At 42.1% G+C, this 27,888-nt stretch overlaps 1 long non-coding RNA gene across 5 annotated transcripts in view; it reads left to right on the forward strand.

The window, feature by feature from the left end:
• The window catches only part of LOC149970243 (uncharacterized), a 157,002-nt gene that overhangs the window by 66,423 nt on the left and 62,691 nt on the right, over window positions 1–27,888 (forward strand). For 4 of the 5 annotated variants that reach the window (XR_016493579.1, XR_016493578.1, XR_016493581.1 and 1 more), the window contains exon 3: window positions 19,275–19,362. This is a non-coding gene — a long non-coding RNA (uncharacterized LOC149970243). Of the gene's footprint in view, window positions 1–19,274; window positions 19,363–24,971; window positions 25,162–27,888 lie in introns of those variants that run through there. The other variant, XR_016493577.1, reaches the window with a different exon arrangement.

Genomic DNA, 27,888 nt, shown 5'->3' on the forward strand with positions numbered 1-27,888 from the left:
AGGAGCAGTCGTCAACATGATGGTGTTCAGAATCGGATCTGACGACTTGTCAATACGTTACAAACACATCTAATGTGTGTCTACAATATGGAGTCCTGTTCCCTTGTGGCTCTGCAGCACTGAACAAGGCATCTTGTTGGTTACAGTCAAAGTGTGTGTGTGTGTGTGTGTGTGTGTGTGTGTGTGTGTGTGTGTGTGTGTGTGTGTGTGTGTGTGTGTGTGTGTGTGTGTGTGTGTGTGTGTGTGTGTGTGTGTGTGTGTGTGTGTGTGTGTGTGTGTGTGCGAATGCGATAGAGGCAGAAGGCATCAGAGGTGCTGAATTGTCTCCGTTGATGTTAGAAGTGGCATGCGTCTGTGTGTCATTTTATTTTTTTATTTTATTTTTTTATTTCACCTTTATTTAACCAGGTAGGCTAGCTGAGAACAAGTTCTCATTTCCAACTGCAACCTGGCCAAGATAAAGCATAGCAGTTCGACACATACAACAATACAGAGTTATGCATGGAATGAACAAACATACTGTCAAAAATACAGCAGAAAAAAAGAAAAGTCTATATACAGTGAGTGCAAATGAGGTAAGATAAGGGAGGTAAGGCATTAAATAGGCCATGGTGGAGAAGTAATTACAATATAGCAATTAAACAAAGGAATGGTAGATGTGCAGAAGATGAAAGTGCAAGTAGAGATACTGGGGTACAAAGGAGCAAGATAAATAAATCAATACAGTATAGGGATGAGGTAGTTGGATGGGCTGTTTACAGATGAGCTATGTACAGGTGCAGTGATCTGTGAGCTGCTCTGACAGCTGGAGCTTAAAGCTAGTGAGGGAGATATGAGTCTCCAGCTTCAGTGATTTTTGCAGTTCGTTCCAGTCATTGGCAGCAGAGAACTGGAAGGAAAAGCAGCCAAAGAAGGAATTGGCATTGGGGGTGACCAGTGAAATATACCTGCTGGAGCGGGTGCTATGGGTGGGTGCTGCTATGGTGACCAGTGAGCTGAGATAAGGCGGGGCTTTACCTAGCAGAGACTTGTAGATGACCTGGAGCCAGTGGTTTTGGCGATGAGTATGAAGCACTGACCAGCCAACGAGAGCATACTGGTCGCTGTGGTGGGTAATATATGGGGCTTTGTTGACAAAACTGAGATAGACTGCATCCAATTTGTTGAGTAGAGTGTTTGGAGACTATTATATAAATTAGATCGCCAAAGTCGAGGATCGGTAGGATGGTCAGTTTTACGAGGGTATGTTTGGCAGCATGAGTGAAGGATGCTTTGTTGCAAAATAGGAAGCCGATTCTAGATTTAATTTTGGATTGGAGATTGGAGATGCTTAATGTGAGTCTGGAAGGAGAGTTTACAGTCTAGCCAGACACCTAGGTATTTGTAGTTGTCCACATATTCAGATCCGTCCAAGTCAGAACCGTCCAGAGTAGTGATTCTGGACGAGCGGGCAGGTGCGGGCAGTGATCGTTTGAAGAGCATGCATTTAGTTTTACTTGCATCTAAGAGCAGTTGGAGGCCACGGAAGGAGAGTTGTATGTCATTGAAGTTCGTCTGGAGGATAGTTAACACAGCGTCCAAAGAAGGGCCAGAATGTGAACACTGTCAAATCAAATCTAATTTATTTATATAGCCCTTCGTACAACAGCTGATATCTCAAAGTGCTGTACAGAAACCCAGCCTAAAACCCCAAACAGTAAGCAATGCAGGTGTAGAAGCACGGTGGCTAGGAAAACCTCCCTAGAAAGGCCAAAACCTAGGAAGAAACCTAGAGAGGAACCAGGCTATGAGGGGTGGCCAGTCCTCTTCTGGCTGTGCCGGGTGGAGATTATAACAGAACATGGCCAAGATGTTCAAATGTTCATAAATGACCAGCATGGTCAAATAATAATAATCACAGTAATTGTCGAGGGTGCAACAAGTCAGCACCTCAGGAGTAAATGTCAGTTGGCTTTTCATAGCCGATCATTGAGAGTATCTCTACCGCTCCTGCTGTCTCTAGAGAGTTGAAAACAGCAGGTCTGGGACAGGTAGCACGTCCGGTGAACAGGTCAGTGTTCCATACCCGCAGGCAGAACAGTTGAAACTGGAGCAGCAGCACGGCCAGGTGGACTGTGGACAGCAAGGAGTCATCATGCCAGGTAGTCCTGAGGCATGGTCCTAGGGCTCAGGTCCTCTGAGAGAGAGAGAAAGAAAGAAAGAAAGAAAGAAAGAAAATTAGAGAGCGTACTTAAATTCACACAGGACACCGGATAAGACAGTAGAAATACTCCAGATATAACAGACTGACCCCGACACATAAACTACTGCAGCATAAATACTGGAGGCTGAGACAGGAGGGTTCAGGAGACACTGTGGCCCCATCCGATGATATCCCCGGACAGGGCTAAACAGGCAGGATATAACCCCACCATGCCAAAGCACAGCCCCCACACCACTAGAGGGATATCTTCAACCACCAACTTACTGTCACCTTGTTATGCAACAAGATAGGCAGGATTTTTCACTAAAACCATGACAACACTACTGATATTGTTGTCATGGAATGACAGTGTACTGTATCAGTTTTGCATGTCACTACTGATGAACAGTTTTCCCCCACGCACACCAGCACACGCACACCACACAACAACTGTTGGGATTGTGTCGTTCAGATTGCTTCCTGATCCAACTAGCTAGCGTAAACACAATTAGCCAAATGTAGCCTCTTCTTGACAATATTTAAAAAGCTCTTGTTGAAACAAACATTGCCCGTTCCAGCAAACAAAGGAGTTCTCGCTGTGATTATCCAAATGTAAATTAGCCGTGCGTCGCCTCACAATGCCCAATCAATCATTGAACATCTTCAGTGGTGCCTGAGAAACACAGATGGCACCCTAATCCCTATATAGTGCACTACTTTTGACCAAGGTCAATAGGGAATAGAGTGCTGTTTGGAACGGACCCAGGGATATCAGCTGGCCATAACAGTACATTCCGTTTAAGCCATAGAACATGTATTGGAGCACGATTTTACAAAACAAAAGGCCTAGTTTAATTATGTGTCATGAGGTGATAATTTCAGTGGGTGGTTAAGGCGCCACAGAGGTACTGGTCTTCCTTCCATTGCAATGATGATATGGAATGGTGTCAGAGCTGTGGTGTGATTATCAGAACAAATTACAGGGGAGAATAGAGGAGTCTGGTATAGTTACAATCTCTCTCTTTTTTGTAATTTTTTTGCAGAGGCACCTTTACAATAACGTTTTCCTTTAGCTCTTTCTGCTCTGTAATGTTGTTGTTTTTGTCAGTATCACTTTCTGTAACTCCATCTCCAGGAGTGTCTTTCTGAATGTGTTTTACCATGCAGAGAGAGAGGGTGGTTGTAATATGTGTGAAATGACTGGTTGCTGTCCATTATCTAGTCCCTATAGTCTGACAGAGAGAGTTGTGGAGGAAGGTATGTTTTCGCCTGGAGTGTTAGAAATGAGAAAATTCGAACCATTCTCTCACTGCTCTTAATTCCAGGTCCATAATCAAATCAAATCAAATTTTATTAGTCACATGCGCCGAATACGACAGGTTTGTACACCTTACAGTGTACAACAACGCAGTTAAAAAAGAAAAATAAATAAAAAGTAACAAGTAATTTGAGAGCAGCAGTAAACTAATGATAGCGAGATTATATACAGGGGAGTACCGGTACAGAGTCAATGTGTGGGGGCACCGGTTAGTTGAGATAATTGAGGTAATATGTACATGTAGGTAGATTTATTAAAGTGACTATGCATAGATGATAACAACAGAGAGAAGCAGCGGTGTAAAAAAGGGGGGGCAATGCAAATAGCCTGGGAAGACATTTGACTAGATGTTCAGGAGTCTTATGGCTTGGGGGTAGAAGCTGTTTAGCAGCCTCTTAGACCTAGACTTGGCGCTCCGGGACCGATTGCCGTGTGGTAGCAGAGACTACGGTCTATGACTGGGGTGGCTGGAGTCTTTGAAAGTTTTTAGGGCCTTCCTCTGACACCACCTGGTATAGAGGTCCTGGATGGCAGGAAGCTTGGCCCCAGTGATGTACTGGGCCAAACGCACTACCCTCTGTAGTGCCTTGCGGTCGGAGGCCGAGGAAGTGATGCAACCAGTCAGAATGCTCTCGATGGTGCAGCTGTAGAACCGTTTGAGGATCTGAGTACCAGGCCAAATCTTTTCACTCTCCTGAGGGGGATTAGGTTTTGTCATGCCCTCTTCACAACTGTCTTGGTGTGATTGGACCATGTTAGTTTATTGGTGATGTGGACACCAAGGAACTTTCTGCGCTACAACCCCGTTGATGAGAATTGGGGCGTGCTCGGTCCTCTTTTTCCTGTAGTCCACAATCATCTCCTTTGTCTTGATCATTTTGTTGGAGAGGTTGTGGTACTGGCATCACACGGCCAGGTCTCTGACCTCCTCCCTATAAGCGTTGTCGGTGATCGTTGTCGGTGATCAGGCCTACCGCTGTGGTGTCATCAGCAAACTTAATGATGGTGTTGGAGTCATGCCTGGCCGGGCAGTCATGAATGAACAGGGAGAACAGGAGGGTACTGAGCACGCACCCCTGAGGGGCCCCTGTGTTGCGCATCAGCATGGCAGATGTGTTGTTACCTACCCTTACCACCTGAGGGCACCCCGTCAGGAAGACCAGGATCCAGTTGCAGAAGGAGGTGTTTAATCCAAGGGTCCATACCTTATTGAAAGGCTTTGAGGGCACTATGGTGTTGAACGCTGAGCTGTAGTTAATGATTAGAATTCTCACATAGGTGCTATTTTTGTGCATGTGGGAAAGGGCAGTGTGGAGTGCAATAGAGATTGCATCATCTGTGGATCTGTTGGGGCGGCACGCAGATTGGAGTGGGTCTAGGATTTCTGGCATAATGGTGTTAATATGACCCTGACCAGACTTTCAAAGCACTTCATGGCTACAGACGTGAGTGCAACGGGTCGGTAGTCATTTAGGCAGGGTATCTTAGTGTTCTTGGGCACAGTGACTATGGTGGTCTGCTTAAAACATGTTGGTATTATAGACTCGGACAGGGAGAGGCCCTGCTACGTCCAACTAGCGTCTGAGCCGGTGTAGTACGATTCGATCTTAGTCCTGTATTGAAGCTTTGCCTGTTTGATGTTTCATGAGAGGGCATAGTGGAATTTCTTATAAGCTTCCAGGTTAGAGTCCTTCTCCTTGAAAGCGGCAGCTCTACCCTTTAGCCCAGTGTGGATGTTGCCTGTAATCCATGGTTGGATTATGGTTGGGGTATGTGCATACGGTCACTGTGGGGACGACATCATTGATGCACTTATTGATGAAGCCAATGACTGATGTGGTGTTCTCCTCAATGCCATCGGAGGAATCCCGGAACATATTCCAGTCTGTACTAGTAAAACAGTCCTGTAGCTTAGCATCTGCTTCATCTGAACACTTTTTTATTGATTGTGTTACTGGTGCTTCCTGATTTAATTTAGTTTGAAAGCGGGAATCAAGAAGATAGAATTATGGTCAGATTTGCCAAATGGAGGGCGGGGGAGAGCTTTGTAAGTGTCTTTGTGTGTGGAGTAAAGGTGGTCCAGAGTTGTTTTCCCTCTGGTTGCACATTTAACATGCTGATAGAAATCTGTTAAGACCGATTTAAGTTTCCCTGATTTAAGTTTCCCCAGAATGGAAGGCATTGGTGGTTTATTCGATTGCCTACAAATTCTCAGAAGGCAGCCTGCCCTCCGGCCCCTTTTTCTCTGCCTTCTCTTCACGCAAATGACGGGGATCTGGGCCTCTTCCCGGGAAAGCATTATGTAATTCACGTCATGCTCGTCGGACTCGTGGTGAGTAATCGCAGTTCTGAATTATTTTTGGTCCTACGAGATGGTAGCAGCAACATTATGTACAAAATAAGTTAAAAAAAATAAGTTATGAACAAGAAAACACAATTGGATAGGATCACGTAAAACGTCAACTTCTTCTCCGGCGCCATCTTTATCACCTGGTAAGAACTGGTATGTAGCCTAACTATTTTACCTGTTTAAATGCCACAGAATGCCATGTAAATATCACAAATGTTTTTTCATATGTTGACAATGTACACGTGCCAGCCAACTTACTGTAATGTGTTATCCTTTATTTACATTAAAACCTTCTTGTGAGGAAAACTATAGTGCTCTTGCCCATGTGAGTTTAGTCTGTTATTCCAAGGGCATGTTTGCATAATCTTAATGTACCGGCACATGTACTGTACTGTTTGCATGAACGCTGGTTACGCAATGAATATTTACAATAAGTTTTCAGCCTTGAGGCCATTCTAACAGAACAGCAACAAACTCTGCTCTCTCTCTCTGTCTCGCTGTCTTTCTCCATCTCTCTCATCTCTTTCTCTCTCTCTCACCTGCTCTCTCTGCTCTCTCCCTCAATTTCTCTCTTTTTGCTTCTGCCTCTCTCCTACGCATCAGCAATACCAATCAATTTTATTCACACTACTCTATGGATATATCCGCTGAGACTCCTTGGCCAGCTGAATATGGCATTGGAACACCGTCCAGCTCACCCAACCACAACACTCCATAATATTCTCTCCAAGGGTTACTTCAAGCGATACCCGGCCTTGCTAGCTCAGTCCAGCTGCAACATCTTCTGTGTGTGTGTGTGTGTGGGTGTGTGTGTGTGTGCGCATGTGCGTGTGTGTGTGTGTGCGTGCGTGTATGTGTTTGCATGTGAGAAAGAGTGAGAGAAACTCCAAGAGAACATTTTGAAGGCTATACAGTTTCCATGCCCAAAGCAGTAAATTAAACTATTGACCCTCAGAGACTCTGAGGGTGAGTTCTATTCCCTACACCATTTCACTAGCTACTCACTACATATCAATTATTGAAGGACATGGACGACCGACTTGTGTGCATGTGTGTGTCCATCATGTTCCTTCCTGCCCACAGCTAGCCAGCTACAAATTTTAATGAAAGAATGAGGAATATTCCTAACATCAATATGTTAGAGGGGCAGAAGTGTGTGAACATCAAATCAAATGTATTTATGTAGCCCTTCGTACAACAGCTGATATCTCAAAGTGCTGTACAGAAACCCAGCCTAAAACCACAAACAGCAAGCAGTGCAGGTGTTGAAGCACGGTGGCTAGGAAAAACTCCCTAGAAAGGCCAAAACCTAGGAAGAAACCTAGAGAAGAACCAGGCTATGAGGGGTGGCCAGTCCTCTTCTGGCTGTGCCGGGTGGAGATTATAACAGAACATGGCCAAGATGTTCAAATGTTCATAAATGACCAGCATGGTCAAATAATAACAATCACAGTAGTTGTCGAGGGTGCAGCAAGTCAGCACCTCAGGAGTAAATGTCAGTTGGCTTTTCATAGCCGATCATTAAAAGTATCTCTACAACTCCTGCTGTCTCTAGAGAGTTGAAAACAGCAGGTCTGGGACAGGTAGCACGTCCGGTGAACAGGTCAGGATTCAATAGCCGCAGGCAGAACAGTTGAAACTGGAGCAGCAGCAAGGCCAGGTGGACTGGGGACAGCAAGGAGTCATCATGCCAGGTAGTCCTGAGGCATGGTCCTAGGGCTCATGTCCCCCGAGAGAGAAAAAGAAAGAGAGAAAGAGAATTAGAGAGATCATACTTAAATTCACACAGGACATCGGATAAGACAGGAGAAGTACTCCAGATATAACAAACTGACCCTAGCCCCCCGACACATAAACTACTGCAGCAGAAATACTGGAGGCTGAGACAGGAGGGGTCAGGAGACACTGTGGCCCCATCCGATGATACAACCGGACAGGGGCAAACAGGAAGGATATAACCCCACACCACTAGAGGGATACCGTCAACCACCAACTTACCGTCTTGAGACAAGGCCGAGTATAGCCCAAAGATCTCCGCCACGGCACAACCCATGGGTTGGCGCCAACCCAGACAGGAAGATCACATCAGTGACTCAACCCACTCAAGTGACGAACCCTTCCTAGGAATGGCATGAAAGAGCATCAGTAAGCCAGTGACTCAGCTCCTGTAATAGGGTTAAAGGCAGAGAATCCCAGTGGAAAGAGGGGAACCGGCCAGGCAGAGACAGCAAGGGCGGTTCGTTGCTCCATAGCCTTTCCGTTCACCTTCACACTCCTGGGCCAGACTACACTCAATCATATGACCCTCTTCAGTAAAGACTTAAAGGTTGAGACCGAGTTTGCGTCTCTCACATGGGTAGGCAGACCATTCCATAAAAATGGAGCTCTATAGGAGAAAGCCCTGCCTCCAGCTGTTTGCTTAGAAATTCTAGGGACAATTAGGAGGCCTGCGTCTTGTGACCGTAGCATACGTGTAGGTAGGTACGGCAGGACCAAATCAGAGAGATAGGTAGGATCAAGCCCATGTAATGCTTTGTAGGTCAGCAGTCAAACCTTGAAATCAGCCCTTGCCTTGACAGGAAGCCAGTGTAGGGAGGCTAGCACTGGAGTAATATGATAGATTTTTTTGGTTCTAGTCAGGATTCTATCAGACGTATTTAGCACTAACTGAAGTTTATTTAGTGCTTTATCCAGGTAGCCGGAAAGTAGAGCATTGCAGTAGTCTAACCTAGAAGTAACAAAGCATGGATACATTTTTCTGCATAATTTTTGGGCAGAAAGTTTCAGATTTTTGCAATGTTACGTAGATGGAAAAAAGCTGTCCTTGAAGCAGTCTTGATATGTTCATCAAAAGAGAGATCAGGGTCCAGAGTAACGCCGAGGTCCTTCACAGTTTTATTTGAGATGACTGTACAACCATTAAGATTAATTGTCAGATTCAACAGAAGATCTATTTGTTTCTTGGGACCTAGAACAAGCATCTCTGTTTTGTCCGAGTTTAAAAGTAGAACGTTTGCAGCCATCCACTTCCTTATGTCTTAAACACAGGCTTCTAGCGAGGGCAATTTTGGGGCTTCACCATGTTTCATTGAAATGTACAGCTGTGTGTCATCCGCATAGCAGTGAAAGTTAACATTATGTTTTCGAATGACATCCCCAAGAGGTAAAATATATAGTGAAAACAATAGTGGTCCTAAAACGGAACCTTGAGGAACACCGAAATGTACAGTTGATTTGTCAGAGGACAAACCATTCACAGAGACAAACTGATATCTTTCCGACAGATAAGACCTAAACCAGGCCAGAACTTGTCTGTGTAGACCAATTTGGGTTTCCAATCTCTCCAAAAGAATGTGGTGATCGATGGTATCAAAAGCAGCACTAATGTCTAGGAGCACGAGGACAGATGCAGAGCCTCGGTCTGATGCCATTAAAAGGTAATTTACCACCTTCACAAGTACAGTCTCAGTGCTATGATGGGGTCTATAACCAGACTGAAGCATTTTGTATGGAGTCCGTCACTCCTCAGCAGGCCAGGCTTGGTCCTGTTTGTGGGTGAGTCCCAGAAAGCGGGCCAATTATCTACAAATTCTATCTTTTGGGAGGGGCAGAAAACAGTTTTCAACCAGCGATTGAGTTGTGAGACTCTGCTGTAGAGCTTTCACTCCCCCTAACTGGGAGGGGGCCAGAGACAATTACTCGATGCCGACACATCTTTCTAGCTGATTTACACACTGAAGCTATGTTGCACTTGGTGACCTCTGACTGTTTCATCCTAACATCATTGGTGCCGACGTGGATAACAATATCTCTATACTCTCTACACTCGCCAGTTTTAGCTTTAGCCAGCACCATCTTCAGATTAGCTTTAACGTCGGTAGCCCTGCTCCCTGGTAAACAGTGTATGATCGCTGGATGATTCGTTTTAAGTCTAATACTGCGGGTAATGTAGTCGCCAATGACAAGGGTTTTCAATTTGTCAGAGCTAATGGTGGGAAGCTTCGACGTCTCAGACCCCGCAATGAGAGGAGTAGAGACAAGAGAAGGCTCGGCCTCAGACTCAGACTCACTGCTTAATGGGGAAAACATGTTGGGAATATGTTACAGGAATTAAATTGCTCTATGTTTTAATACCCAATTAAAATTAAACACTCTGTCAATTCATAAGGATTTGTAAGACCCTTATTCTATAATAATGGACAGAGCCCAGTCTTAAAGTCAATCAGCAGAGTTTATTCACGAGAGTACTGAACACGATACAGTTTACCACAGGTTATAAACTGCAAATGACGTCATTAGTTCCAGTACCAACACGTCTCTTCTCCCACCCTGGTACAAAGGCAGTATCTCAAGCCTTCCCACATCGTCTCCCTACCAATTTAATATAATTTATGAGCCAAGGTCTTCTTGTGTAGATAAGCATTCTAGCCAGTCTGAAGATTTAGTTCATTCATTTCTACCAAGGAACAGACCGTCATTGTTCTAATCCTTGATTATATTTACACACATTATATTCAGTTCTAGGATTAAGAAAGAAAATTCATACATATACAGTAACATAATAGTATTCTGATTAGTACATATACAGTAACATAATAGTATTCTGATTAGTATATATACAGTAACATAATAGTATTCTGATTAGTCAGTCCTGATTGAAACGTATACATAATTAGTATTTATTGATAAAAATTCCCTTAACAGAATATGAAGATTTTTTGATAACATAAAATAAAACTAACCCTAATTAGAATATGCTCTAGCTGTCCAGTAAAATAGTTTCTGAAATAGGACAAAATATTTTTTAAAGCATCTTGGAAATGGTGGGTTAGGTTAACTTATTACTGTATTTTCACTATCATTACTATTAATGGATAGCCAATTGGTTATAGGAATTTTTGTCTGTATAATTTACATACTTTCCCTAACTCTTAGAGAATACTGCTAATGTTCAGGAGCATGAGGTTGCTGCCTGCAACCCCATTGAAATCCCACTATAAAAAACAGTGAACGTGTTTTGGGTTTGGATAAAAGCAACTGTCAAACAACAAAAAAATAATTTGTTGTCTTCTTGTATATTGAGAGCTCTGTTTCATTAGTTTTTCTTTAAAAAAAAACGTTTTCTTCTGACATGTAATATGTTTACTTCCTCTCCCTTGTTTGACAAAATTGCAGATCTATGGCAGGCTTTAGACAACTGTAAATGTGATTTACACAAATCCCTCTGTCCCAGTGATGTATTTTTAGACAAAGTGTTTTGATATGAAGAGGAAACCCCTAACAGCTATGAATACAGATGACAGATAGCAATGCTTTATATCTGTAGGTCCTGTGTAGCCTGGTAAAACCAGACTGAATCTATTGAAGAAAATAGTGATTGCGGGGTTCAGTCTGGTTTAACCAGGCTAGGTCATGTGTCTCTTAGTTGGTGATAGCCTGGCGCTAGCAATGTCAAATTTGTGGGTTCAAATTCTGCGGGAATCACATACACATACAAACTGAATGCTTTCCACTCACTGTACTGTACTTGCTTTGGATAAAAGTGTCTGCAAGAAGTGTCTGCAAATGGTGTCTGTTAAAGATGTCTGCTAAAAGTCTCTGTTAAAGGTGTCTGCAAAAAGTCTCTGTTAAAGGTGTCAGCTAAAAGTCACTGTTAAAGGTGTCTGCTAAAAGTCTCTGTTAAAGGTGTCTGCAAAAAGTATATGTTAAAGGTGTCTGCTAAAAGTCTCTGTTAAAGGTGTCTGCAAAAAGTCTCTGTTAAAGGTGTCTGCTAAAAGTCTCTGTTAAAGGTGTCTGCTAAAAGTCTCTGTTAAAGGTGTCTGCAAAAAGTCTCTGTTAAAGGTGTCTGCTAAAAGTCTCTGTTAAAGGTGTCTGCAAAAAGTCTCTGTTAAAGGTGTCTGCTAAAAGTCTCTGTTAAAGGTGTCTGCTAAAAGTGTCTGTTAAAGGTGTCTGCAAAAGTTGTCTGCTAAAAGTCTCTGTTAAAGGTGTCTGCTAAAAGTCTCTGTTAAATGTGTCTGCTAAAAGTCTCTGTTGAAGGTGTCTGCTAAAAGTCTCTGTTAAAAGTGTCTGTTAAAGGTGTCTGCTAAAAGTCTCTGTTAAAAGTGTCTGTTAAAGGTGTCTGCTAAAAGTATCTGTTAAAAGGTGTCTGCTAAAAGTCTCTGTTAAAGGTGTCTGCTAAAAGTCACTGTTAAAGGTGTCTGCTAAAAGTCTCTGTTAAAGGTGTCTGCTAAAAGTCTATGTTAAAGGTGTCTGCTAAAAGTCTAAATTAAAGGTGTCTGCTAAAAGTCTCTGTTAAAAGTGTCTGTTAAAGGTGTCTGCTAAAAGTCTCTGTTAAAGGTGTCTGCTAAAAGTGTCTGGTAAAGGTGTCTGCTAAAAGTCTCTGTTAAAGGTGTCTGCTAATGCAATCCTTCCTTCACCTCATGAATACAGCCTACAAATGTCCAGTGCCCAGTACAACAAAATAAGTATACCATCTACATACCATTGTATGTGTCCCAGGGAAATGTTTCAATAAAGTTCATTGTGCATCACCAACAGCCGTTGTTTACAATCAATCTGTTTTACTAAGCATCAAATCACCCATACTCTTCTGTGTGTGTGTGTGTGTGTGTGTGTGTGTGTGTGTGCGTGCGTGTGTGCGCATGTACATTTGTGTGTGTGAATGCATAGGCCATACTGTCTGAGAACTGTCTGCAGCGGCACTTTTGCAGAGCCTTATTGTTCTCTGTCTTGGTGTCTATAGAGACTGGAGACGATCTAGTCGTAAACAGAGGAGACAAAGCTACAAAAGACTCCTCGGAGTATCCATCCATATTGATTTACTGTAAATTCCCTTAGTTTACTCTGGAAAGGTCCAGCAGTTGAGCTACTGTTGATAATTGCTGAATGATTGCACAAGGTACAGAAACAGACTGGCCATAGGGCAGTTTGGGCAAATGCCAGTGGGCCTATCGAAAAAAGAAAACAAATTATGTTATCATTATTTGCTATTTATCTGATTATTCAGGTAAAATTCATGGTACAGACATTAAGGGCTAGATTCAATCAGATGTACATCCGCATAGCGTTGTTTTGTTGGTGTCGGAGGTGGAACTGTGTTAGAGCTGTAAAACCCACAAGCAGCTTGCTGTGTTACTTTATTGCGGACACTGCCATTGGTTGCAACGAAACCACACCGGACTATAATCTCATGCAGCCAAATTAGAAGTTCATGCAGCGTATTACAAGTTCAAACACTTGAATTAGACTGATAGGCATAAATCCCCCCATGCAAATGAAGGGCTCTATTAAATCCGTATTCCCAGAAATTCAGCATGACGTGATTGAAATTTAAAGGCAATGTTCCTGCGTTAGTGGAGACTGCATTAACGGTAAACGTATGTCGGCTCAATCAGAAATTATCTTCACATTTCTAGTGCACAATCTTTAATGCTTCAGTGATCCAGATTGAATACAGGTCAGACATGAAAACATGCATTATCCGAACATCAACGGTTTGACATTTGAGTCATTATTTCTACCATCAATAGAGCCTACACTTTCTAGCGCCGTTTTGAACCTCTAATGCTGTAGGGATAATAAGGAAGGGAGTGGTTAGTGACACAAATCGTAAATGCCATTGCCTGCCGATGTGCCCTTGAGCAAGGCACTTAAGTCCCCACAACAATGGCTCCACCGGCGCCCAGTGTGGCAGCCCCCTGCTACAACCTCGCAAACCTTAATATGTATGTGTCTTTCTGAGGGGTTGGGATAAAACAGAAGTCACATTTCAGTTGGACCTTGTGTACAATTGATGAATAAAGTGATCTAAATCTTCATCTTAAAGTAATTTCCCAGTGTTTCCAGATTTTCAATGAAATGTGAACTATAATTAATGACAATATCAGTGAAATGTTTCTTTAAAAAAAAAGGTAATTCTGTCAGGCACCAGGGGCTGAAATTAAAACATGTAATCTACCTATCAATTTTAAGATTTTGTATTTTTTTGATGAAAATGTATATTTTCTGTAGTTTATCATACTACCATTATCCATTTTTATAAAATTGACATACATCAATCATTTCAAAGCTCATTACATTAAATGACACATAATTTAAAAGCCCATTTCATAGAGAAATGTAAAACTGGACCATATTTAGTAACTTGGGTCTAAATAGGTGTTTCAGTGTACTTGTCTTTAACTGACAAATCCTTTTTTTCTCAGCCTCAGAAGAATCTGCAATCGCCAAATTCTGTGTGATAATCCTTTGATATTTTGTCAAATTTTATTCTAGATAAAATTAGCTTTGGAAAAAATGCATTTTACGTACATGTCTTTAGTATTTTACAGATAGAAAGATAAAAAACGTATTTATCCACAATCTTCTCTGGACAAGTCTGGTCCTGGAGTGTCTTAACAAAATGAAACCACAATATGTAGCTTATTGCAATGAGCAGTGGGAGAAGCCCCAATCTGATGATGACTCTGTTCAATTTATTGAATGGAGTAGAGGGATGGAGCTCTAAAAAGTCCAAATACACTACATGACCAACAGTATGTGGACACCTGCTCGTTCAACATCTCATTCTGAAATCATGGGCATTAATATGGAGTCGGTCCCCCCTTTGCTGCTATAACACCCTCCACTCTTCTGGGAAAGCTTTCCACGAGATGATGGAACATTGTTGCAGGGACTTGCTTCCATTCAGCCACAAGAACATTAGTGAGGTTGGGCACTGATGTTGGACAATTAGGCCTGGCTCACAGTCAGCGTTCCAATTCATTCCAAAGGTGTTCGATAGGGTTGAGGTCAGGACACTGTGCAGGCCAATCAAGTTCTTCCACACCAATCTCAACAAACCATTTCTGTATGGACCTCACTTTGTGCAAGGTGGCATTGTCATGCTGAAACAAGAGAAGGCCTTCCCCAAACTGTTGCCACAAAGTTGGAAGCACAGAATCGTCTAGAATGTCAATGTATCCTGTAGAGTTAAGATGTCCTTTTTCTGGAACTAGGCTGAACCATGAAAAACAGCCCCAGGCTTTACACCACTCCAGCCCATGCTTGGCATTGCATATGGTGATCTTAGGCTTGTGTGCAGCTGCTCAACCATGGAAACCCATTTTATGAAGCTCCTGACGAACAGTTATTGTGCTGATGTTGCTTCCAGAGGCCGTTTATAACTTGTTAGTGAGTGTTGCAAATGAGGACAGACCATTTTTACGCTTTACGAACTTCAGCACTCTGCGGTCCCATTCTGTGAGCTTGTGTGGCCTACCACTTCACGGCTGAGACGTTGTTGCTCCTAGATGTTTCCACTTCACAATAACAGCATTTACAGTTGACCAGGGCAGCTCTAGCAGGGCAGATATTTGACAAACTGACTTGTTGCAAAGGTGGCCTCCTATGACAGTGCCACATTGAAAGTCAATGAGCTCTTCAGTAAGGCCATTCTACTGCCAATGTTTGTCTATGGAGATTGCATGGCTGTGTGCTTTTATACACCTGTCACCAAATAGCCAAATCAATTCATTTGAAAGGGGTGTCCACATATTTTTGTATATATAGTGTATGTAGATAAAGTGAAGGATTACATTGAAACTTTAGCTGGAGGAAACTCCAACACGGTTGGTGAGGTGAAGGAGGTGATGCCTTAGTGGGGAGGAAACTCAATCTGTGGCTCATTTATGAGCTGAATGGCACGGTTGCTGGGGTGAAAACTGTGGTTGAAGCCTTAGCTGGAGTAATTGTTGCATTTCCACTTTCGTTGCACTTGCATTCAGTAGCTTGTATGAATCACATTATTATTATGGATAAGGAGACCCTGGATGGAACATGGATGGTTCCAAATGTTGTTAGACTCTCGCTAGTGTTTCCAGAACAACTGGATCTGATACTAAAATCAGGACCTGCAATTGTAGCAGTGAGCAATTGTAGTGTGGCCTTCAATATGAGTATGTTTTTTATGGACTGCTAAGGCATAAGAATATGAACGTGTGTATTCTTATTTTAAATGTATTCAGGTCTGTACCTGTCTATTAATACTCTGTATTGTATTTTTGTTGGAAGGGTGTGGGCGTACCTCAACAACAGAATGGTGTGGGCGTACACTGGTCATAAAAAAATATGAATGCAAGTAGACCACTGATTGGCCAGCTCATCCTCATCAGGAGGATGACATCATCCTCTATAAGGAAATAGCAAGCATTTTTTAAACGGTCTGTTTGATATTCAAGTTTGAGGTGGGGTTTATGAATAATTTTTTTCTCTCCAATTTATGCTTTGGCCACAAATACGAGTATAGAATGAGTCAACAACATTTGGGTGTGAGTTAACAGAATATGAACTTTTGAAAGTGAGATTTTCACTAGACAGTTACTTTAAGGACAGCCACTCACCGATATGTCAGTTCATACCTCAGTTACACCTCCAACACCGTCAAACATCTGCTATGAGGATGTCGGACAACGCTGGTTAACGCTCTGATTGAATGAGGCCATAAGCAAAGAAGAAAACGCTCACCCAGAAGCGACGCTCCAAGTGGCCTGGGGACTTTAATGCAGGTAAACTTAAAACAGTTTTACCAACTTTTTACCAGCATGTCACATGTGCAACCAGAGAAAAAAAAAATCCTAGACCACCTTTACTCCACACACAGAGATGCATACAAAGCTCTGCCTCACCCTCCATTTGGCAAATCTGACCATAATTGCATCCTCCTGATTCCTGCTTACAAGCACAAAATAAAGCAGGAAGTAGCAGTGACTCGCTCAATACGGAAGTGGTCAGACTGTTTTGCTAGCACAGACTGGAATATGTTCTGGGATTCATCCGATGGCATTGAGGAGCACACCACCTCAGTCATTGGCTTCATCAATAAGTGCATTGACTACATCCTCCCCACAGTGACTGTACATACATATCCAACCAGAAGCCATGGATTACAGGCAACAACTGAATTGAGCTAAAGGCTAGAGCTGCCGCTTTCAAGGAGCGGGAGACTAATCGGGACGCTTATAAGAAATCCTGATACAGTATGCTCTCAGACGAACCATCAAACAAGCAAAGCGTCAATAGAGGATTATGATTGAATCCTACTAAACCGGCTCTGACGTTAGTCAGATGTGGCAGGGCTTGAAAACTATTATGGACTACAAAGGGAAAACCAGACGCGAGCTGCCCAGTTCTGACCAGACGAGCTAAATGCCCTTTATGCTCGCTTTGAGGCAAGCATCACTGAAGCCTACACGAGAGCACCAGCTGTTCTGGATGACTGTGTGATAATGCTCTCGGAAGCTGATGTGAACAAAACCTTTAAACAGGTCAACATTCAGACGGATTACAAGGACGTGTACTCAAAACATGTGCGGACCAACTGTCAAGTGTCTTCACTGACATTTTCAACCTCTCCCTGACCGAGTCTGTAATACCAACATGTTTCAAGCAGACCACCATAGTCCCTGTGCCCAAGGACGCGAAGGTAACCTGCCTAAATGATTACCGCCCCGTGGCACTGACGTTGGTAGTCATTTAATGCTTTGAAAGGCTGGTCATGGCTCACATACACAGCATCTTCCTGGATACCCTTGACCCACTCCAATTCGCATACCGTCCCAACAGATCCACAGATGACGCAATCTCAATCGCACTCCACACTGCCCTTTCTCACCTGGACAAAATGAACACCTATGTGAGAATTCTGTTCATTGACTACAGCTCAGTGTTTAACACCATTGTGCCCACGAAGCTCATCACTATACTAAGGGCTCTGGGACTAAACACCTCCCTCTGCAACTGGATCCTGGACTTCCTGACGGGCTGCCCCCCAGGTGGTAAGAGTTGGCAACAACATGTCTGCCACGCTGATCCTTAACACTGGGGCTCCTCACGGGGGTTTACTCAGTCCCCTCCTATATTCCTTGTTCACCCACGACTGCGTGACCGAACACGACTCCAACACCATCATTAAGTTTGCTGATGACACAACCGTGGTAGGCCTGGCAGTGTGGTGCCAGGACAACCTCTCCCTCAATGTGAGCAAGACAAAGGAGATGATCAATGTGAGCAAGACTACAGGAAAAGGCGGGCCGAACAGGCCCCCATTAACATCGACGGGGCTGTAGTGGAGTGGGTCGAGAGTTTCAAGTTCCTTGGTGTCCACATCACCAATGAACTATCATGGTCCAAACATACCAAGACAGTCGTGAAGAGGGCACGACAAAACCTTTACCCCAACCGGAGACTGAAGAGATTTGGCATGGGTCCCCAGATCCTCAAATGGTTCTACAGCTGCACCATTGAGAGCATTGTGACCGGTTGCATCACTGCCTGGTATGGCAACTGCTCGGCATCTGACCGTAAGGAGCAACAGAGGGTAGTGCAACATTATTTTCAGAATGAGCCCTTTCGTATTGACCAACCTTGAAGATCTCCCCTGTTTATTTCAACTGGTCAGAGGATTGGCTTCAGACGAGCACCGCTTTGGAAACAAGTGTTTTAATTAATACTTTCAATTGCTATCCTCTGGTTTCACATTGTACATCATTTTGTTTATTTATTGTACACAAGTAAAGTCAATTCAAGGATGTTCCCTTTTCTGTTCCAGTTACTTAGGGCCCGATTCCGACCGATGTTAAGCGTGCGTAAATGGAATGTAATTCCCATTTTATGCACCTTTCTCTTAATGCGTATTCTGACCTTGAATTTAAACATAAGAATAGCATGCTATTCGTTTTGGGTGGAGATCGCATAAATGAAGGTGAGGCGGAGGTGTGTCTACAGATATATAGCCTCGTTATTGTTATTTTATTGTGTTACTTTTAATTACTTTTACTTTAGTTTATTTGGTAAATATTTTCTTAAGGCTTCTTGAACTGCACTGTTGGTTAAGGGCTTGTAAGTAAGCATTTCCCGGTAAAGTCTACACTTGTTGTATTCGGTGCGTGTGACAAAAAACGTTTGATTTGATTTGACATGTAGGTAGGGGTAAAGTGACTATACATAGATAATAAACAGTGAGTAGCAGCATGTAAAAACAAAGCTGCCTAGTATAAATGGCACCCTACACATGCTGAATTCCCTAGGTGAGCGGTTCTGTTCATGCTGATATTACACAGACATTTACTACATTCACCCAATTCCATTTGATTAAAAAATACGTACTTTACATAAATTTAAAGTACAATATATTGCTATATAATATAATAAGATTTTAAATGGATCGCAGTGTGTGAGTGTGTAAATCTGTGGAGGCACGGTGTACAATCCAAGTGGCACCCTATTACCTATTTAGTGCACTACCTTTGACAAGGGCTCTATGGCCCTTGACAAAGGTAAAGCAAAATATATAGGAATATGGTGCCATTTAGCAAGCAGACATAGTGGTGAAGTAGTGTAGGTTACCTGCAAAGTGATTTAAAGATGATTGCAACTCTCTCTGGCAGGATGAATCACGTCCGGTAATGAATCTGTCCCTGTACCTGGGATTAAAGGACACACACATGGACACACGGACGGGCGCACGCAACCTCAGTGAGTATCTGGGCCTCTGTTTCTGGAATAGGGAAGCCCTGCAGTGGAATTTAGACCACAGTACAAGGCCCACTCTTACACCTCAGGAGGCCGTACGCACACACACACACATACACAGCCTCTGTGACTTACCAGCACAGCAGCCCCAGCACTCCAACCATTCTTCAGTCTGACCTCACAGTCTACAGACACAAATGCTTTTCATAATTATTTTTTCCCTTTTTTTCTTTTTTCTTTATTACATTTTTTTTGATTCTAAGGGCCCGATTCAGACATAGGAAATTACACCTTTCTTAACGCACGCCTTTTCTACGCACTTCTCAGTAGTTGGTATTCAGACTTACCTAATGAAGGTGTGTAATAACTTAAGACATCCCTTTAAATAAGGTGTACCTTTAAGTTTGAATTCTGTCCACAGACTCAATAGAATATATCGAGAAAACGGGTTCAGAATATTAAGGATCAGTGAAAGAATTCCATCTAAATATATGCATATTCGTCTCCGTTTAAGCACCAATTGGTAGATTTCAAAATACTCTGATCTTGTAGATTATTTAGGTTTAGCAAATTATTTATTAATCATAAAAAAACTGAAGTAGATTATTTAGGTTTAGGAAATTATTTATTAATCATAAAAAAAAATGGTTTGGAGCAACTTTAAGCATGAAAGAAACAAAACGGTGGTTTGATTCATTTTGAAAATTGCCACATTCAGTTCATATAATTATATCAGGGAGAATAGTGTACAATAGCAGGCTATTCCTGTCTATTGCCTGCACTAACCATAGGACTGTATGATGACACAACCAAGTATTACGCCATGAATCGGGTTCAAAATGTTAAGGCTTGGTCTGCGCTTCGCTGCATAATGATTTAATTAGATTGCATGTCTTCTTTTCAAATATATTATCAACTGTTACTAATTATCCTCAGCAACAACTACATGGTCGTGACAGTGTTTACAGATGAAGCAAATGAAGGTAAACAAAACAATGTGATTAAATGGAATGATAATGTAGGCTATAACAACTGAAGGGAACTAACAGTTGAATTTGTGTGGTTACTATGCCTACTGACGGTCGATACTGATAGTGGCTAATATTTAAAATTATAGAAATAGGAAACAGAGAAAGTCGGGGCAGCCTATAATTAAGACTTTCGACAGTACCCATCTTTTCAAGTTAAAAGGCTGAACAATTTAAATTCTGCATAATCGCAGAGAATTTCATAAACGTTACTGTGGGAAAGTTGATAAGTTGATGTGCTTCAGTTTGCTGCATTATGGCTGGTAGCAAACTTTGAAATTGTGTTTTTTTTACATTGGATAAAAGTAGAAACTCAGCTAGAAAATGGTATATCATACACTACAGTTGAGGAACAAAGGGAAAGTAATTCTGCTTTGAAAGTTGATAAACTTGTAACCTCACTTTTGAGAAAATTGCCCTTTAATTTTTTGGTTAACCTACTGGAGAGCTCTTCTTTGTCTACACCCATGCAGCATCGTTCACACCCTCTTAAGCTTTAGCCTCACCCATCTCTTTAAGGATTCATGTGAGGCTATGTACTAAACAACCAAATATTTCAATGCTAAAGGCTGTTTCATACTATGGGTGTGTTGGTAAATTTGATCTGAAGTGCCAGTGTGCACTGGGCGTTCAGAAATTCAGAGCGTTGTCAGATTGTCCGTTTGTAAATTCAGAGCGTTATGCTCTCAGAGTGTTCAGAGTGCACACTGGACGCTCTGTCCAAGGAGTAGGGTTGATCAGAGCGTTCTAACCTAACAACAGCAGTCAAGCACCCAAGCTAACTGGCTATTCAGAGCGTTATCCAGAGCATTGGTGACTGCAACTGTGCTGATGGCAACAATTTAATTACGCTCTTTTGCCAAAGCTTACTGACACTGGCCATATTCAACGGGTGTTGAGCACTCGTACGTTTGTCAGTTATTCTGTGCTCTGGTACACTCAGATGAGAGTTTTCTGAAATTGGAGTAGATAGCCAGAGAGAATTTACCAGCCACGTCTATTGACAGTTGTTGCAGTGACACCAAGAACATTCTATTGAAATAGTTACTTACAGTTGAAGTACACCTTAGCCAAATACATTTAAACTCAGTTTTTCACAATTCCTAAAATGTAATCCTAGTAAAAATTATTTGGTCAATTAGGATCACCACTTCATTTTAATAATGTGAAATGTCATAATAATAGTAGAAATAATGATTTGTTTCAGCTTTTATTTCTTTCATCACATTCCCAGTGGGTCAAAAGTTTACATACACTCAATTAGTATTTGGTAGCATTGTCGTTAAATGGTTTAACTTGGGACAAACAATTTGGGTAGCCTTCCACCATCTTCCCACAATAAGTTGGGTGAATTTTGGCCCATTCCTTCGGACAGAGCTGGTGTAACTGAGTCAGGTTTGTAGGCCTCCATGCTCACACACGCTTTTTCAGTTGTGCTCACAAATGTTCTATGGGATTGAGGTTAAGGCTTTGTGATGGCCACTCCAATGCCTTGACTTTGTTGTCCTTAAGCCATTTTGCCACAACTTTGGAAGTATGCTTGGTGTCATTGTCGATTTGGAAGACCCATTTGTGACTCAGCTTTAACTTCCTGACTGATGTCTTGAGATGTTGCTTCAATATATCCACAACTTTCTTTCCCTATGAAGCCATCTATTTTGTGAAGTGCACCAGCCCCTCCTGCAGCAAAGCACCCCCACAACATGATGCTGCCACCCCTGTGCTTCATGGTTGGGATGGTGTTCTTTGGCTTGCAATCCTCCCCCTTTTCCCTCCTAACATAACGATGGTCATTATGGCCAAACAGTTCTATTTTTGTTTCATCAGACCAGAGGACATTTCTCCAAAAAGTATGATCAGTTGCAAGCTGTAGTCTGGCTTTTTTATGGCGGTTTTGGAGCAGTGGCTTCTTCCTTGCTGAGCGGCCTTTCTGGTTATGCCGATATAGGGCTCCTTTTACTGTGGATACAGATACTTTTGTACCGGTCTCCTCCAGCATATTCACAAGGTCCTTTGCTGTTGTTCTGGGATTGATTGGCACTTTTCACACCAAAGTACATTCATCTCTAGGAGATGGTATGATGGCTGCGTGGTCCCATGGTGTTTATACTTGCGTATAATTGTTTGTACAGATGAACATGGTCCCTTCAGGTGTTTGGAAATTGCGCCCAAGGGTGAACCAGACTTGTCGAGGCCAAAAAGGAGGTCTCGGCTGATTTCTTTTGATTTTCCCATGATGTCAAGCAAGGAGGCACTGAGTTTGAAGGTAGGCCTTGAAATACATCCACAGGTACACCTCCAATTGACTCAAATTATGTCAATTAGCCCAACAGAAGCTTCTAAAGCCATGACATTTTTCTGGAATTTTCCAGCTGTTTATAGGCACAGTCAACATAGTGGATGTAAACTTCTGACCCACTGGAATTGTGATACAGTGAATTATAAGTGAAATAATCTGTCTGTAAACAATTGTTGGAAAAATTACTTGTGTCATGCACAAAGTAGATGTCCTAACCGACTTGCCAAAACCATAGTTTGTTAACAAGAAATTTGTGGAGTGGTTGAAAAACAAGTTTTAATGACTCCAACATAAGTTTATGTAAATTTCCGACTTCAACTGTCCATAGTGGAGTCTTTTTAAGACATGTAGCCAGCTAGCTAAACAATGAACCATAATCCCAACTCATAACGTTACTACCCTGCGTGAATCTGTAGGTAGCTAACCAACCAGGTTCAATGTTAGCTACCTAACAGTAGGCTGTAACTAGCAATACAAATGGCTCTGAGATATGAATAATATGACTACACAGATCATTCACGTAATGTTACCTAGCTAGCCAGCCAGCCAGCTAACATTAGGTAGCTAGCTAACAGTACACTTTAACTTGAAATGAAAACATCTATCTGAAAATTAGAAATGTGTCATACGTTAAAATGTAGCCAGTTAGACTCTTACCGTATACATGGATGGACGCTTCTCCCTCTCTGTCATAGATGCCATGGTTTCCCTTAGTTTGAAGATGTAATCCGTAGACAGGTGTTTTACACAACAACCTTCTGTGTGTTCTCTTTTTGACTCCGTCTGCATATTTGCAATCAAACGCCAGACCAATCAGAACTCATCTCTCGGCATGTCCAGCCCACTCATTATCTCAGCCAATTGTGGCTAGCGGGAAGGTTAGTGTCTTTATCAGTGGCTTAACCAAATAGGCTCATAATTTAAGAATTGTATTCATTTTTACAGATGGCATACTAGTTTGTAATTAAGGCACATGAAAGTTCACATTTTCCAGAAGGTATTTCTGCCAAAAAATGGATCTAAAACAAGTGTCATTTATAGTTACAATTCCATTATCCAAACGGATTACTAATTTACCTAACTCTTATCAATAGCTCAGTGTTATTTCTAGCAAAAAAATAAAGTAGATGTTTTTTCCACTTGGAACTGGTAGATTTCCTAGACCTTCATGATTTTCTCACACGTAAACGTGCTGGAATTATTAGGGAATTAGGTCAAGGTCAGAATACGGCGTATCTCAAATCAAATCAAACATTATTTGTCACATTCACCGAATATAGCAACTGTAGACCTTACAGTGAAATGCATACTTACAAGCCCTTAATTCTTCGGGATTCCTTTCACGAGACGGTTGAGCTAATGGTTGAGCTAATGTAGGCTAATACAACAATAACATTTCCTCGGACATAGACATATCTGATATTGGCAGAAAGCTTAAATTCTTGTTCATCTAACTGCAGTCTCCAGTTTACAGTAGTTATTACAGTGAAATAATACCATGCTATTGTTTGAGGAGAGTGCACAGTTTTGAACATGAAAAGTTATTAATAAACAAATTAGGCACATTTGGGCAGTCTTGATACAACATTTTGAACAGAAATACAATTGTTCATTGGTTCCGTCTAAAACATTGCACATACACTGCTGCCATCTAGTGGCCAATATCTAAATTGCATCTGGGCTGGAATAATACATGATGGCCTTTATCTTGCATTTCAAAGACTATGGTACAAAAAAAAGCTGCATGTTTTGTTCTTTGTATTATCTTTTACCAGATCTGTTCTGTTATATTCTCCTACGTTCCTTTCACAGTACCACAAACGTCAAAGTGTTTCCTTTCAAATGGTACCAAGAATATGCATATCCATGCTTCAGGGCCTTAGTTACAGGCAGTTAGATTTGGGTATGTCATTTTAAGCAAAAATTGAAAAAAAGGGGCGGATCCTGCAGTTCAAGAAGAGTTAAGAAAATATTTACCAAATAAACTAAAGTAAAAATAATAAAAATGTACACGATAAAATAACAATAACGAGGCTATATATCTGTAGACACACCTCCGCCCCACATTCATTTATTCGATCTCCACCCAAAACGAATAGCATACTATTCTTATGTTTCAATTCAAGATCTGCCTCGTTATTGTCTCCACCCCCTCCAGGTGTCGCTTGTTTTCCCCAGTGTATTTATCCATGTGTTTCCAGTATCTGTGCCAGTTCGTTTTGTATGTTTCCATGTCAACCAGCATTTTCCCCATTCTCTTACTTTTTGCATTCTCCTTTTTCTAGTCCTCCTGATTTTGACCCTTGCCTGTTTCTGGACTTTGTACCCGCCTGCCTGACCATTCTGCCTGCTTTGACCACGAGCCAGTCTGCCACTCTGTACCTCCTGGACTCTGATCTGGTTTTGACTTTTTTGCCTGTCCACGACCATTCTCTTGCCTACCCCTTTGGATTAATAAACATTGTAAGACTCCAACCATCTGCCTCCCGTGTCTACATCTGGGTCTCGCCTTGTGCCTTGATAAGGTCAGAATACGCATAAAGAGAAAGGTGCATAAAATGGGCATTATGTTCCATTTACGCACACTTAACTTTTGTCGGAATCAGGCCCTAAGTAACTAGAACAGAAAAGGGAACATCTTTGAATTTAATTTATTTGTGTACAATATATAAACAACATAATGTACCATGTAAAACCAGAGGATAGCACTTAAAAGTATAAACACTTGTTTCCAAAGCTGTGTTCATCTGAAGCCAGTCCTCTGACCAGTTGAAATAAACAGGGGAGGTCGGTCAATATGAAAGGGCTCATTCTGAAAAGTGAATGTTGTCTTAAAACATTGATCCTCAGCTCATGTAATAGTGAGTGCACTATACAGTGCCTTGCGAAAGTATTCGGCCCCCTTGAACTTTGCGACCTTTTGCCACATTTCAGGCTTCAAACATAAAGATATAAAACTGTATTTTTTTGTGAAGAATCAACAACAAGTGGGACACAATCATGAAGTGGAACGACATTTATTGGATATTTCAAACTTTTTTAACAAATCAAAAACTGAAAAATTGGGCATGCAAAATTATTCAGCCCCTTTACTTTCAGTGCAGCAAACTCTCTCCAGAAGTTCAGTGAGGATCTCTGAATGATCCAATGTTGACCTAAATGACTAATGATGATAAATACAATCCACCTGTGTGTAATCAAGTCTCCGTATAAATGCACCTGCACTGTGATAGTCTCAGAGGTCCGTTAAAAGCGCAGAGAGCATCATGAAGAACAAGGAACACACCAGGCAGGTCCGAGATACTGTTGTGAAGAAGTTTAAAGCCGGATTTGGATACAAAAATATTTCCCAAGCTTTAACCATCCCAAGGAGCACTGTGCAAGCGATAATATTGAAATGGAAGGAGTATCAGACCACTGCAAATCTACCAAGACCTGGCCGTCCCTCTAAACTTTCAGCTCATACAAGGAGAAGACTGATCAGAGATGCTGCCAAGAGGCCCATGATCACTCTGGATGAACTGCAGAGATCTACAGCTGAGGTGGGAGACTCTGTCCATAGGACAACAATCAGTCGTATATTGCACAAATTTGGCCTTTATGGAAGAGTGGCAAGAAGAAAGCCATTTCTTAAAGATATCCATAAAAAGTGTTGTTTAAAGTTTGCCACAAGCCACCTGGGAGACACACCAAACATGTGGAAGAAGGTGCTCTGGTCAGATGAAACCAAAATTGAACTTTTTGGCAACAATGCATAACGTTATGTTTGGCGTAAAAGCAATACAGCTGAACACACCATCCCCACTGTCAAACATGGTGGTGGCAGCATCATGGTTTGGGCCTGCTTTTCTTCAGCAGGGACAGGGAAGATGGTTCAAATTGATGGGAAGATGGATGGAGCCAAATACAGGACCATTCTGGAAGAAAACCTGATGGAGTCTGCAAAAGACCTGAGACTGGGACGGAGATTTGTCTTCCAACAAGACAATGATCCAAAACATAAAGCAAAATCTACAATAGAATGGTTCAAAAATAAACATATCCAGGTGTTAGAATGGCCAAGTCAAAGTCCAGACCTGAATCCAATCGAGAATCTGTGGAAAGAACTGAAAACTGCTGTTCACAAATGCTCTCCATCCAACCTCACTGAGCTCGAGCTGTTTTGCAAGGAGGAATGGGAAAAAATGTCTCTCGATGTGCAAAACTGATAGAGACATACCCCAAGTGACTTACAGCTGTAATCGCAGCAAAAGGTGGCGCTACAAAGTATTAACTTAAGGGGGCTGAATAATTTTGCACGCCCAATTTTTCAGTTTTTGGTTTGTTCAAAAAGTTTGAAATATCCAATAAATGTCGTTCCACTTCATGATTGTGTCCCACTTGTTGTTGATTCTTCACAAAAAAAATACAGTTTTATATCTTTATGTTTGAAGCCTGAAATGTGGCAAAAGGTCGCAAAGTTCAAGGGGGCCGAATACTTTCGCAAGGCACTGTACATCCCTGGTGTCCGTCTGTTGTATCAACATGACCTTCTCCAGGTTCTTGACCTCCAGGTGACCTGAACAGCGTACACCACCTCCCTGTGATCTGGTGTGACCTCCCTGTACCTGGTGAGAGTGGCAACTCTCCCTGGGTGGCTGTCGCTTTACCTCCCAGTCAAACTACACTACAGTAGGTTCAACCCCTAAGTTCCCCATGTCAGCCTGGGCAGAGTGAAGAGACCAGGGCTGGCACTAACGTAGAGGTAACAGGCGGGGCGTAACACAAAGAAACACACAGATCCTGTGATTCATCCTAATTCATCATCACTTGAGGGGCTAGATATGGGCCGGAGAGTAGGTTTTGAAATAATAATTAGGTGGGTGTTTATATTTGTCCTCTCACATGTACAACTGTGTATTAATATGCATGTGTGAATTGGAAATGTGTTTTTAGCATATCCCAACTCCCCCTGAGACACCCTCGGAGAGTGGGTTCACGGCCAGGGTCTGCCATTATCAACAGCGAATGGAGCAATTAGGGTCAAGTGCCTTGCTGAAGGGCACATCGACAGATTGTTTACCTTGTCGGCTGAGGGATTCGAACTAGCAACTTTTCAGTTACTGGCCCAACACTCTAACTGCTAGGCTACCTACTGTAGATGAAATAATATTAAAAAACATCTACGTTACATGTGAGAAATCATAACTGACTCTTCAAACT

The sequence above is a fragment of the Oncorhynchus mykiss genome, chromosome 30 (assembly GCF_057628025.1).
Source record: "Oncorhynchus mykiss isolate SJ-2025 chromosome 30, ASM5762802v1, whole genome shotgun sequence".
Taxonomy (NCBI): Eukaryota; Metazoa; Chordata; class Actinopteri; order Salmoniformes; family Salmonidae; genus Oncorhynchus; species Oncorhynchus mykiss.